We start from the raw sequence: 11798 nt of genomic DNA on the forward strand, positions 1-11798 counted from the left end.
GCAAAATAATCTCTCTAACAAAAATCATGTCCTTGACCACATCTAAAGACAGACAAAAAACAAACAAACAAAAACAAACAAACAAACAAACAAAAAACCTCATGTGATGATGTCAGGTGATACTGAAAATGATACAAAAATAAAACTCTATTTCTGGGTAGAGTCTGAAGTTCCCAGTTGAAAATCTCAACTAACTTTGGCTAGAGCTATTAAATGAAAAAAGGACATACTACTTTTATGAAGGAAAGCTGGCTAAAGCCACTGTTTTTGGAGGGGCAGAGCTACATCGAAGCTGACATGATTTGGTCCTCTGTAAAACAATATCTTTCAAAGGGTTTCAACTTCCCAGATACTCAGAAAGCAGCTTTCTGCTGTCCATCTTGTTGTAGTTGGCAGAATGTGTGGATTCTGGGCACCATTACTGATCCCATTGCCAGGCATCTCTGAGTACTTGATGCTTCCTCTCATCTCATCTGAAGGGTGTTACTCTCTACAGAGGCTGCACTTGCCTGTCCAAAGTAGTTCCCTTCATATCTGGAGTAACATAGATGCCAGAGAGGAGGCCTGGGACTGGGGAAGGGTCCAAACTGGTTTAGCAGGTAACACGTAGGTAAAACTGGAAACATTTGTTTTGATCCTAGTTCTGCAAAGGCACGAGATTTAGAGATTGGCTGTGTCTTAGTTAGCGTTTCATTGCTGTGAAGAGACACCACAGCCACTGCAACTCTCACAAAAGAAAACAATTAATTGGGGCTTGCTTTCAGAGGTGAAGTCCATTGTCATCATGGCAGGAAGCACGGCAGTGTGCAGGCAGACATGGTACTGGAGGAGGAGCTGAGAGTCATAGATCTTGATGCACGGGTAGCAGAAGAAGCCTGTGTTCATACTGAGTATAGTTGGAGCACAGGAGGCCTCAAAGCCCACCCTGATAGTGACACACTTCCTCCAACAAGGCCACACCTCCTAATAGTCACACTTTTTATACGCCAAGCCTTCAAACGCATGGGTCTATATCTGTTGTGGCTATTCCTAGTCAAACCACCACCGGCTGACTCGTTTGGATAGTTTTTTGTTTTTTTTTTTTAATTCATTTTTTCTTTTCTTGCTTGCTTCCTCGCCAGATTGTCTCTCTCACCAAGCAGCTTCATCCACCTCTGTGAGTTCTCTGTGACTTGAGGCGAGAATCTCCCTCGGTGGTAAGTGCCTGCACACCCTTATTCTCCTCATGTTCTCCTCTCACCAGTCCTTTCAATAGCTACGGTGACAAATAGGTTCCCTTGGGTCTTCTGTAATCTAGTCTTAGTCTCCTCATGTATGGTTCATTCTGGTTGTCAACTTGACCAGTTTAAGAAATGCTTAGGCATGCTCACTTTGGCAGCACATACACCACAGCTGGAATGATAGAAGTTTAGCATGGCCCCATGCACAAGAATGACATGCAAATTCATGAAGCATTCCATGTTTTATGAACTAGAAACAAATAAATTGAAATTAAAAATAAATTAAAGAAATGCCTATGGCATTAGTGAGGGATATCTTTGGGTATGTTTGTGAGACCATTTGTATACACAATTTCAACGAAGTGGTAAGACCTACCTTGAATACAGGCAATATCATCTTATAAACTAGGGTCATAAGCTGAAAATAAAAGGAAGGGGGTGAGAGAGAAAGGCAGCTGAGCCCCAGCATTCCCCTTTCTCTACTCTCTGATCTTCTGAGATGTAAGCAAGCAGCTTCATGATGCTATAGACAGGAGGTCTTCCCTGATATTATGGATCACCCCCTGAGCTTTGAGCCAAAATAAATCTCTCTACTCTTAGCTGCTTATATCAGGCATGTTGTCATAGTCACAACAAAGCGACTGATAGACCTCCACTCTGCCTTCCTCTTGGTAAGAGATGAACATGTTGAACAAAAGATTTCAAATGTGCTACTCTCCAGTGTTACTGGAGGGAAATACCAGGAGTGTTTGCCCCGGATGGAGATTCCAGTGCAGAAGAAGGCACGAGAGCATAGGAAAATCCACATTCCCCCCTCTGTAGTACTTTTCAACATTCATGAATGCCATTGAGGCTAAAAGGATCTCTAGGGTAGGGTGATGCTTAAATTTACTGGTGACTCCAATTGATTGGACAAAAAGACAAAGATATACCATGTTTTCAATGCCATGAGCATAACTGATTCATCTTAGTGTGGTTACTTTGGAAGACTGCAACCCAGAAGGAAGAGGGAAGACCTGAGGCTTCATCAGCCCATAGGTCAAGGAGCTGCCTAGAAGAGTTTCCTATTCTTACTTAGTTACCTCTTGCTATCAAAGGGAGGGAGAGGGACATTTCTTAACATTTGGAGAGATAGAGGGAGAAAGGGGGAAGGAAGGAGATAGGCAGGGAGGAAGAAAGACAGAGAGAGAATATAAAGAACATGGGTTCATCTGGTGTAAGGAAGGAGTGTTCTTATGAAGGGTGTTAGAAAAAATGATATGTTAAAATAAGAATTGCTTTAGGAATATTCTACCAGGGGAGTGCAGTTAGACTCAACTTTTAAAACAGAAACAATAAGTAGAGATGGACAACTAAGCAACATAGGGAAACATTCTGCAGATGGTAAACTAGTAAAAAAAAAAAGAACTGAGCAGTAAGAGTAGGGTGATCTTACCGAAGTAATCATGGAAATAACCCTGATTGTCAATTTGATATGGTTTAGAAGTGCCTAGCTGGTTAGTATAACTCACTTTCCAGAATAATCCTATCATAAGAAGTTTGACTTATTGAATTGATAAAATTGTTGATGTGTTCCTGATATGGAAGGATTACTGAGTGGTGGTGAAAAGACAGACGTAGGGACTAGTTGGAGGGAGTGGTTTCACTATGCTTCTTTCCTTGGAGGTGTGTGTAGCTTGGCCTCCTCCTGTACCCCCACTTTCTCTGTTTTCCAGTGCACAGTGATGTAGGAAACTCTTCCACTGTGAGATTTTGCCACCATGATGCCCTAGCAAAGTTCACAGGGATAAGTAAACATTTACTAAGCCCTTTGAAACCATGAACCAAAATAGATTTTTTTCCTCTTAAGTTGTTTATATATCAGACACTTTGACCACATCAACACAAAAATAGCTAACTCATAACTTACTAAGATATACCTTAAAGACAAGAATAAATAATGTCATCATATATGAAGGATGATCAGACATCAAAGGTGGATAGACACTTACCACATGGACTTAGTGAACAGATGATGCAGGTTACACAAGGACAAAGCAGACATGGAAGGCTGAAGTCAAGCCTATCAAGGAGAACAGAGTGTGTTTGTCAAGAGTTAAGGTTGAGTTTGGCCTTGGCCTTGACATTGGTACCTTGACATTGGTACCATAGCCTATTTGATAACCCATGGTCCATATCACATATGGACGGAAGAAAGGGATGGCTTGCAAATAATTGTGAATTCCAGGAGATGGTGAAGGAAGTGACCATGCACACAGCTCACTAAGCTCCACCCCCCAGCATCCTCTTCCTCTCTACGACCCCTAGACTCTCCATCCCTTCCACAGCCACCTCTGGCCAGCTTACCAGCTTACCGGTGTCTTCTCCATTAGGTGATGGAATCCCATGCTGCTCTTTGGCTGCTGTTCCCACAGCATTGGCTTCTAGTCAGCTCCCTTATGTTCTGTAACCCAGTCTGCCAGGAACCACAGTCAGTCTCATTTAATCTTGACAGCCCTAGTTCATCATGTAAAACATGCTTCTGTTAACCACTTCCTCTAGACCCTAAATGCCAACTGGTGATTTCCAGCCAGAAAAAAAAAAAAAAAAAAAAAAAAAACTGGTTTTCAATAGGCAATGCCATCATTTTTGCAAGTTCAAATTACTTCCCCAAATCTGTAAGGTCCTGAGTAGCAATGACAGTCATGGTCAACTCAGCCTCATCACAGCTCCCCGTCTTGGCTATTCTACTGTGAATGCTTCTTGCTATAAACTCAGAAGTACTTCTCCTGGACAGAGTAATGCAGCCACAACCAAACCTTGTGTTTCTAGTTTTCCTCGCATGCTTGAAAAAAACCAATGACCAAAACCAACTTGATGTGTGTGTAAGGTGGTGTTTGGCTTCCAGGTCCATATCAGACTCCTTCATTGAGGGAAGTCAGAGCAGGAGCAGAGGAAGGAACCTTGGAGGGATGCTGCTTACTGCCTTGCTTCTTCTGACTTGCTTACCTACCTTCTTTAAACAACCCACTATCATCTGCCTAAGCATGCCACTGCCCACCTTGGGCTGGAGCCGCCTGCATCAACCAGCAATTAATAAACCGTACCATAGAGGTGATTCCCTAATTGAGATTCCTTTCCCCAAAATATGTCCAAGTTTAAGACAGTAAGACAAAAATCCAACCAGGACATACTGTCAATAGCAATTGTGTGTTTGGTAGATTAAATCAAACCCTTAAGATTTGGGGTAGGATGATGTGCATATGGCAAGAACAAATACCACACATTAAATAGAGCTTCTGGCATCCATTTTCTTAAACTATTCCCCAGTGAGAGGCCAGAGCTATCCATGTCTTTTCTCTCTCATGTTGTTCCTCAGCCTTCTGCCAGCTGGGTAGCTTCTCTCACTTCATTTATCTTCCTTGACTTCCCTTCAGCCTTTCTTTACTCCTCATAACTTTAAATTATTTGTTGTGGCATAAAGGCTGGCACTTTGCCATAACCCTATTTGCTGTGTCAAAAAGGTGCTATAAACTGGCGCATGCATGCTCAGGACTTTACAGAAACTGTGAAAAGAATCAGGATCTCTGGCAATATAGAGAAAGGTCACCGTCAACACTCCTTTCGCCTTTCTGTCATGCTCCCAACATTGCAGGAAGAAACTGCACCTCGCAGGGATGCAGTCAGGATGGTACATATGAAAACTTTCCAGAGAGTATCCATCTCCCATCACAGGATCAGACAGCCGGGGTGATTCTGACGTCATCCCTTTTGGTTCCTTTTGGTAGCACCACAGCATTTAAAGTCTTTGTAGTCTCTCTATAAAGCTCTTTCATGTCTAACTTCCATTAAAATTGAAAAGAGCATACGTGTTGAAGATCTCTTACTTAGATAAAGTAAAAAACAACGAAGCAAAACATTGGTGGAGGAAGAAATAGTGTATGTCATAGTCAGCTATAACTGTCAAACTGACACAGCCTAGAGTCACCTGAGAAGGGGGTCTCACATGAAGGATTGCCTAGGTCAGATTGGTTGTGGGTTCAGCTGTGGGGGATTGCTATGACTGATAATTGACATAAAAGGTCCTGGCCCACTGTGGGTAGCAACACTCCTGAGCATTTGCTCCTGGGTTATATTAAAAAGTAGCTAAACACAAGCTGGAAGAGCCATCAAGCATCATTTCTCCAGAATTTCTGCTTCAAACTTCCTGCCTGAGATCCTGTTCTGACCTCCTTGGTGATGAACTATGACCTGGATGTGAATGCTAAATACATCCTTCCTACCTCAGTTGCTTTAGGTCAGAGGGTTTGTTTGTTTGTTTGTTTGTTTTTTGTTTTTTTTTTTTAATCACAGCAACAGAAAAGAAACAAGAAGAAGGTGTTTATGTGGGTGGGTGATTTAATCTGTATCAAGTGCTATCTGTTTAGAATTATAATTCAGAAGTATGTGTGCTTCTGCATGAGCCAATGTACATACGCACAATACACAGAGTACATAATATTCATCTTCTACACCCAAAGTTATCCCATTTTACAACTCAGTATATTTTGCTGTCACATTTTGAGCTAGCCATTCAGAAATTATGTTCCTGTTAATCATTCTTTCTTTCTTGGTTTGACTCTGGTTTTGAATATGTGTGTTAGGTTTTTAAAGCAAAGTGATCACTAATTAACAAAACTGAGAGCAAGAGAGAGAATAAGAAAATGAAGATAAACCATAAGATATCTAGATCAACTTTGATCTTTAAAGAAAACAACATCACCTCTGCATTAAAGGCCTTAATAGCATGGTTCAAATGATGCTAATCTGGGTAAGGAATTGCTTGTGATGAATACAGGCTGAACTAAGTGATGTGTGGTGACATATGTGTTACATACATTTCACAAAGACAAAGGTCAGTAGAAGTCACAATGCTTGAGGAAACTGTATGGTTATTTGAACAGTTCCTACAATTGGCTTTGGCCAAAAGGCCAAAAAGCATCTGATTTGCAAGGAGCCTTTCCAGTGGGACTGAGCCATCACAGTGGATGTATTGTTTATGTGAGAAAGTCAAACTTATCCAATAATACTGCTTTCATTTCAACCCCTCCTCCACTATTCTGAAAGGGGATTTCTTTTCTGGTCCTTCCTAAGCTATTTTTCCATTGACCATAATATCACTTTATTATGTCTAGAATAAAGAGATGCAGATAGGATGTCAAGATGTGACAAATACTTTCATTCATTTTACATTTAAATATGAGAAGTTGAGGGGGTTTTCGCTGTGATAACATACAGTAAGGCAGTATTTCTACAATTAAACAGGTATAATCATAAATCATGTTACATAGCCTATCCATAGCATTGTTATTATTTTTATTTATGTCTACTTGTGTGCAATTATGCATGCACATACATGTGCATACTCACACAGGTGTGTGTGTGGTGTGTGTGTGTGTGTGTGTGTGTGTGTGTGTGTACAGGGCAGTGGTCAATCTCAAGTATGGTTCCTCAGGCTCAGAGATGGTCCACTTTGTTCTAGAAGACAAGTTCTCTAAGTGGGACCTGGGGCTCATTGATTAGGGTAAGCTGGCTGCCAGCAAGCCTCACGGGTCCTCCTGTCTCTGCTTCCCCAGTTCAAGGGTGACAAGCACACATCACATTCAGCTTTTAATATGGGTATCATGAATTGATCTCAGGGCCTCATGACTATGCAGCAAGCACTTTAACAACTTAGCTGTATTCCTAGTTTTTAGAGTTTCTCCTGTTCTAAAAGAATGGTGGAAAGAAAGATAGTTGAACACACAAACACAGTGATGAATACAGCTGAATCATAATTAGTCTTTAGAGCAAAATAAAAATCAAATAGTTGCAGCATTAAAATTAAAATGTAAAAATATGAAAATTTTATCTCACCAAATCTATCATAATGTATGCATATATTATGATTTTAATGCAAATTAATAAAAGACTATTTTAGCATATTTTAATTAGCTTTATAATGAAAGATTTGATATGCAAGTAATAGAAGAAATTGACTGTATATCAACTCAATGAAAAGAAACCACTAATTCATCATTTTCAAAATGTGTTTGTAGTTTCTCAAAATAGAGACATAAATATCTGCTGAAGTATGAGGCAACTGATTTATTTTTACCTAATGTTGTCATTCTGTGTAAAGCATTTTAAACACATGTTTTTCTCCAGATAACCAGAGAGCTGGCTCCTGATCCCCACCCCCCCGTACTTCCTGTGAGATGCTCCTAGAATTGTGACATCAGTTACACTTCACTGTTGTAGGCCGAATACACTGAAACGTCTCTAATTGAAACCAAGTTAATTTTGTGTGGCACAAAATCATGTGTATGTCCCCTTTTCGAAATTCAGTTCCCTTCTCACAGTTCACGTAATAGACCTCCCATGTTTATTGGAAGAGAAACCTTCAGAAAAAAAATACCTCATGAAAGCAGTTACCATGTAATTGATGCATAGAGACAAGTGAGTCACTCCTGCATGGAGAAGAAGTCACTCCTGCATGGAGAAAGAAGTCACTCCTGCATGGAGAAGTCACTCCTGCATGGAGAAGTCACTCCTGCATGAGAAGAAGCACTCCTGCATGGAGAAGTCACTCCTGCATTGAGAAGTCACTCCTGCATGGAGAAGTCACTCCTGCATGAGAAAGAAGTCACTCCTGCATGGAGAAGAAGTCACTCCTGCATGGAGAAGAAGTCCACTTCCGCATGGAGAAGAAGTCACTCCTGCATAGGAGAAAGAAGTAGAAGTCACTCCTGCCTGGAGAAGTCACTCCTGCATGGAGAAGTCCACTCCTGCATGAGAAGTCACTCCTGCATGGAGAAGTCCTGGGACCTTTACGATCATAACTTTGGCACTTTTATTACTATAACTAAATCCTTAGGTACTTCATCAGACAATTTAGGAGCTGTTTGAGATAAACTTTCAAGCTATTATTTTCATTCTCCCATTTTAACAAACATACACCTGTACTATCATTTCGAAGACTGAAGCTGTCTTACTATGTAGCCAGCTGCCCTTGAGCTGAAGATCCTCTTGTCTCAGCCTCGTGAGTGGTAGGGTTATGGGTGTGTCTCCGCTCATGTAGCTTAATAACCTCCTTTTAATATTTCTCTCATAATTAATTTTCTATCCCTACAAATTTAGGATTGAGTTTTAAATTGACAATCAAGAGTTTGTTATGAGTATGTTTGTACAAGTGGGATCGGTGGGTCAATGTTGTTTTTAAGTATATAATAAAGAGCAACACTCACTTTAATCTTTATACGTTAAAATATGCGATCCATGTAGTAGCTACCGTTGAAAATCTTGAAATACAGGTGGAGAGTCCAAGAGTGGGACAGGTGATAAATCACTTGGCTTATCACACAATGTTGGCTGCCAAGGAAGAGCAGAGCTAAATATTCACATTTGGCATTGAAAGGTCAGAGTGTGGTTCCTGGCATGCCTTTGGCCAACAAGACTGATAATTAATAAGTTTTTAGTGAACGAGTAAAACAACTTCATGACAACATTTTTAGTTTTACTCCTTTGGCAACGATTTAACTTTTGCTTTTCTTATGTCTTCCTTGCCAACTTCATGGCCTTGTTCATAAAACAAAAATGGTGGAACTGATGGGAAATGGAAAATGTTAGCCAGGGCAGTATCTGCAGCTAAGAGTTTAGGGTTAGTAAAAACACTCTGAAATGTACCCAGTAACAGATGTAAAAAGTAAGCGATTGTCAGAGTATGAAATGGGCCAAGTATGAAATCATTCCTGAAGTGCATACACTTACAACGTTTACACAGTAACAATTTAGATGTGAGACAATACATAACGAAGTTTTTGGCATAATCCTCGTAGCTGGACTTTTGGCTACTTTGTTGGTTCCTTTTTTCTTCCGTCCTTTTTAACCCCCTGACACTAGATAGGAGAGGGAAAAAAAAGGATGAGGGGAAGGGTATTTCATTATCATTAGACTATTTCCTGTGTCAAGTTCTTGGGCAAGTTTGATCCTTGCCATCCGGATATCTACTTTCTTCCTGTTGTTGTTTCTTCTCTGCACACAACTACTTAACAAGCCACAACCAACAGCAGCCAAACCTAGAACCAACAACCCATCTTTGAGGTCCCAGCATTTATATACCCTCTGAAGAGCACGCAGAATTCCAAACGTCACCCACTCTCAGAACGCCTCTGCAGCTGACAAAATCATGCCTCTCTGCTAGAGCACTAGGCAAATCATAGTTAGCAGCTGTGGACAATCTGAAGCCACCGCATTTCCCACGACTGGGGTTAAGATGAAAACACATTCTTATAGTATTCTGTGATTTAATATAACCAAAATTCTCACTACGAATCCTAATAATGATTTTCAGAGGTTGGGCTCTACCCTTAGGTTCACAGGGTGACCGATGAGTGTATTAGAATGCCTGGAAGAAGTCTCGCTTTACCTGACCTTGGGGGTGACTCAAAGTAGCCATTCCCACTGTAGCCCCTGGGTATGCAAGGGACATGTAGGCACTGAGCACATCTTGTGTATCTAGACTTGAAAGATTTGGGTTTTCATTCTCTCTCCACTGTGAAAATCCTCATGATTCTCGAAGAACCTCCTCGCTAAAGTCAGCATTATGTAGAGTCTTGGACGTCTATATGATGGTGAGATATGGGATTAAATAGCAATGGAGAAGAGGGATACTGCCTCTGTGTGAAGAAAACAGCCTGTGATGAAGCTATTGACTGTGGGAGAACTTGGTGTGTTCAAAGAAGAGAAGAGCAACCAATCTAGACAGAGGACTGTCTTGAATGGAAAGGGACAATTTGCACTGGGCAGGTGACCATACTTTTAAAACACACAGACCATGAACTTCATAACCTGTAACCAAGACTGAAAAAAAAAAATCAATGTCTCATCTGTGATCTTGAAAGGAAAATCAATTTCAAAATTAAAAGAAAAAGAAAAATATGCACATAAGAAAGGGAGGCAACTGTAACAAGCGTCACATGCCTCAAGTGTGTTGAACTGAGTGACCAGTTTTTAATGAAGCCCTCAGGTTATGTGTGATCTATGTTTCTAATCTGGGTTGCTGATGCTAGGTATAATTTGGAAATGAGCATTTTCTCCAAACTAACTGCTCCCAACACGTGTTTCTATAGGACACACCGACTTTAAATACTGCAGATTAATGATTTGGAAAGTAGTTTTCAGGCTATATCTTCTTAGCATATCCCAAGTACCAGGCTGGGAAACTTCTCAGGTATTTAACATGGAACCAAGCATTGCCCTTTGGACAGTCCTGTATTTCTATCGCTACCCCCGGTTTCTCTCCCAACCACTTTAGGGGTACTGATGTTTAAGAAGACCACCACGGCTGTTACAGAAGACTCTGTAGCTATGAATCTTCTTAGCTCCTTATGAGAATCCTACAAAATATGGCTTTTTTTATGTCTTCCCACTGAGGTAATTAGGAACCCCTTGATAGTGGAGACTGTAAAATGGGCTCTAAATTCCCTTAAGCAAAAAAGACTAACTTGACAACTGGATACATGGTTTTATTTCTGGCTGAGGTGAAAGACCATAATCTGATCAAAAACCAACTAGGGATGGGAACAGGAACTCCCCTCCACTATCTGTTAGAAGTGCTCCTGTGACCCCAGGTCATCTTAATTAATTTGGCTTCACTACCCTGGCATTTACTTGAACTATATGAAATGCCATATTAATTTTGTCTTATTTCCTGAAAGCAGCTATTGTCTAAAATAATCTTAAAATGAAAAGAAGTTAACTCAGGTGCTGTCTTTAGATCCAGAAAGACATGTGTGTATTTCATGTTTTTCATTTGAAATTGTGTAATGTGCACCCCAATAGTTGTGGAAATCATTAGGATTTCCAATTGCCAATCATCCATTTCTGCCATGACACTATACAACCACAGTATATAATCAAGTCCATGTACCACAGTACTGTTTACTCAGGGAGAGACACTATGTGGTCCTCTTTTCCTGATTTCCATTAAAATGCTTTTAATTTTATTTATTAAATGGAAAAGTCGAGAAGAAGTAAGTCCTGGGTTTGAATTACATGCCAACTTCTTATCACTCTTATGAAGAACCTTGCCATCTTGTCCCAGCCTGTCTGGGGATGAGATTTGACCCTTTGTCCAGCATGCATACATCTATTATATACCGATTATAAATACTCTCCTAGCCTGTTTAGCAACTGCTGTCAGCTGTCAGATCAGCTGCTGCCAGAGCTGCGATCAAATGGCATGAACTGACATTCCACCTGCAGAAGGATGGTGTTTCCCAATGTTTATTTCTAACTGTGCAATTTTGAGAGGCCATGGGACCATCACAAGGTGGTGGGGGGGGGGGTCTACCTGGAAGAAGCAGACGATGAGTGACAGAAGCACACAGAAGCACAAGCTTATACTTGACCCCTGGGTCCCGACAGTCTTGCGATTTCCTGATCCACTCTGATGTGAATGTTCTACGTCACATGCCCCCCAATGCCATGGTGTGAACCTCTCTGCTGTGCTTCCCCCATTGTGACGGGCTGAAGCCCTCTGAAACCTTGACCCCCAAATAGGTCTTCCCTTACTTGTTT

General features: G+C 40.9%; 1 non-coding gene across 1 annotated transcript; it reads left to right on the top strand.

The window, feature by feature from the left end:
• The first annotated feature begins 1362 nt into the window (after positions 1 to 1362).
• LOC127209703 (U6 spliceosomal RNA) lies at positions 1363 to 1466 on the top strand. The gene has a single exon (XR_007833215.1). It is a non-coding gene; the product is annotated as a U6 spliceosomal RNA (small nuclear RNA).
• Positions 1467 to 11798: the final 10332 nt, after the last annotated feature.

This window comes from Acomys russatus, chromosome 26 (assembly GCF_903995435.1).
Source record: "Acomys russatus chromosome 26, mAcoRus1.1, whole genome shotgun sequence".
Lineage (NCBI taxonomy): Eukaryota > Metazoa > Chordata > Mammalia > Rodentia > Muridae > Acomys > Acomys russatus.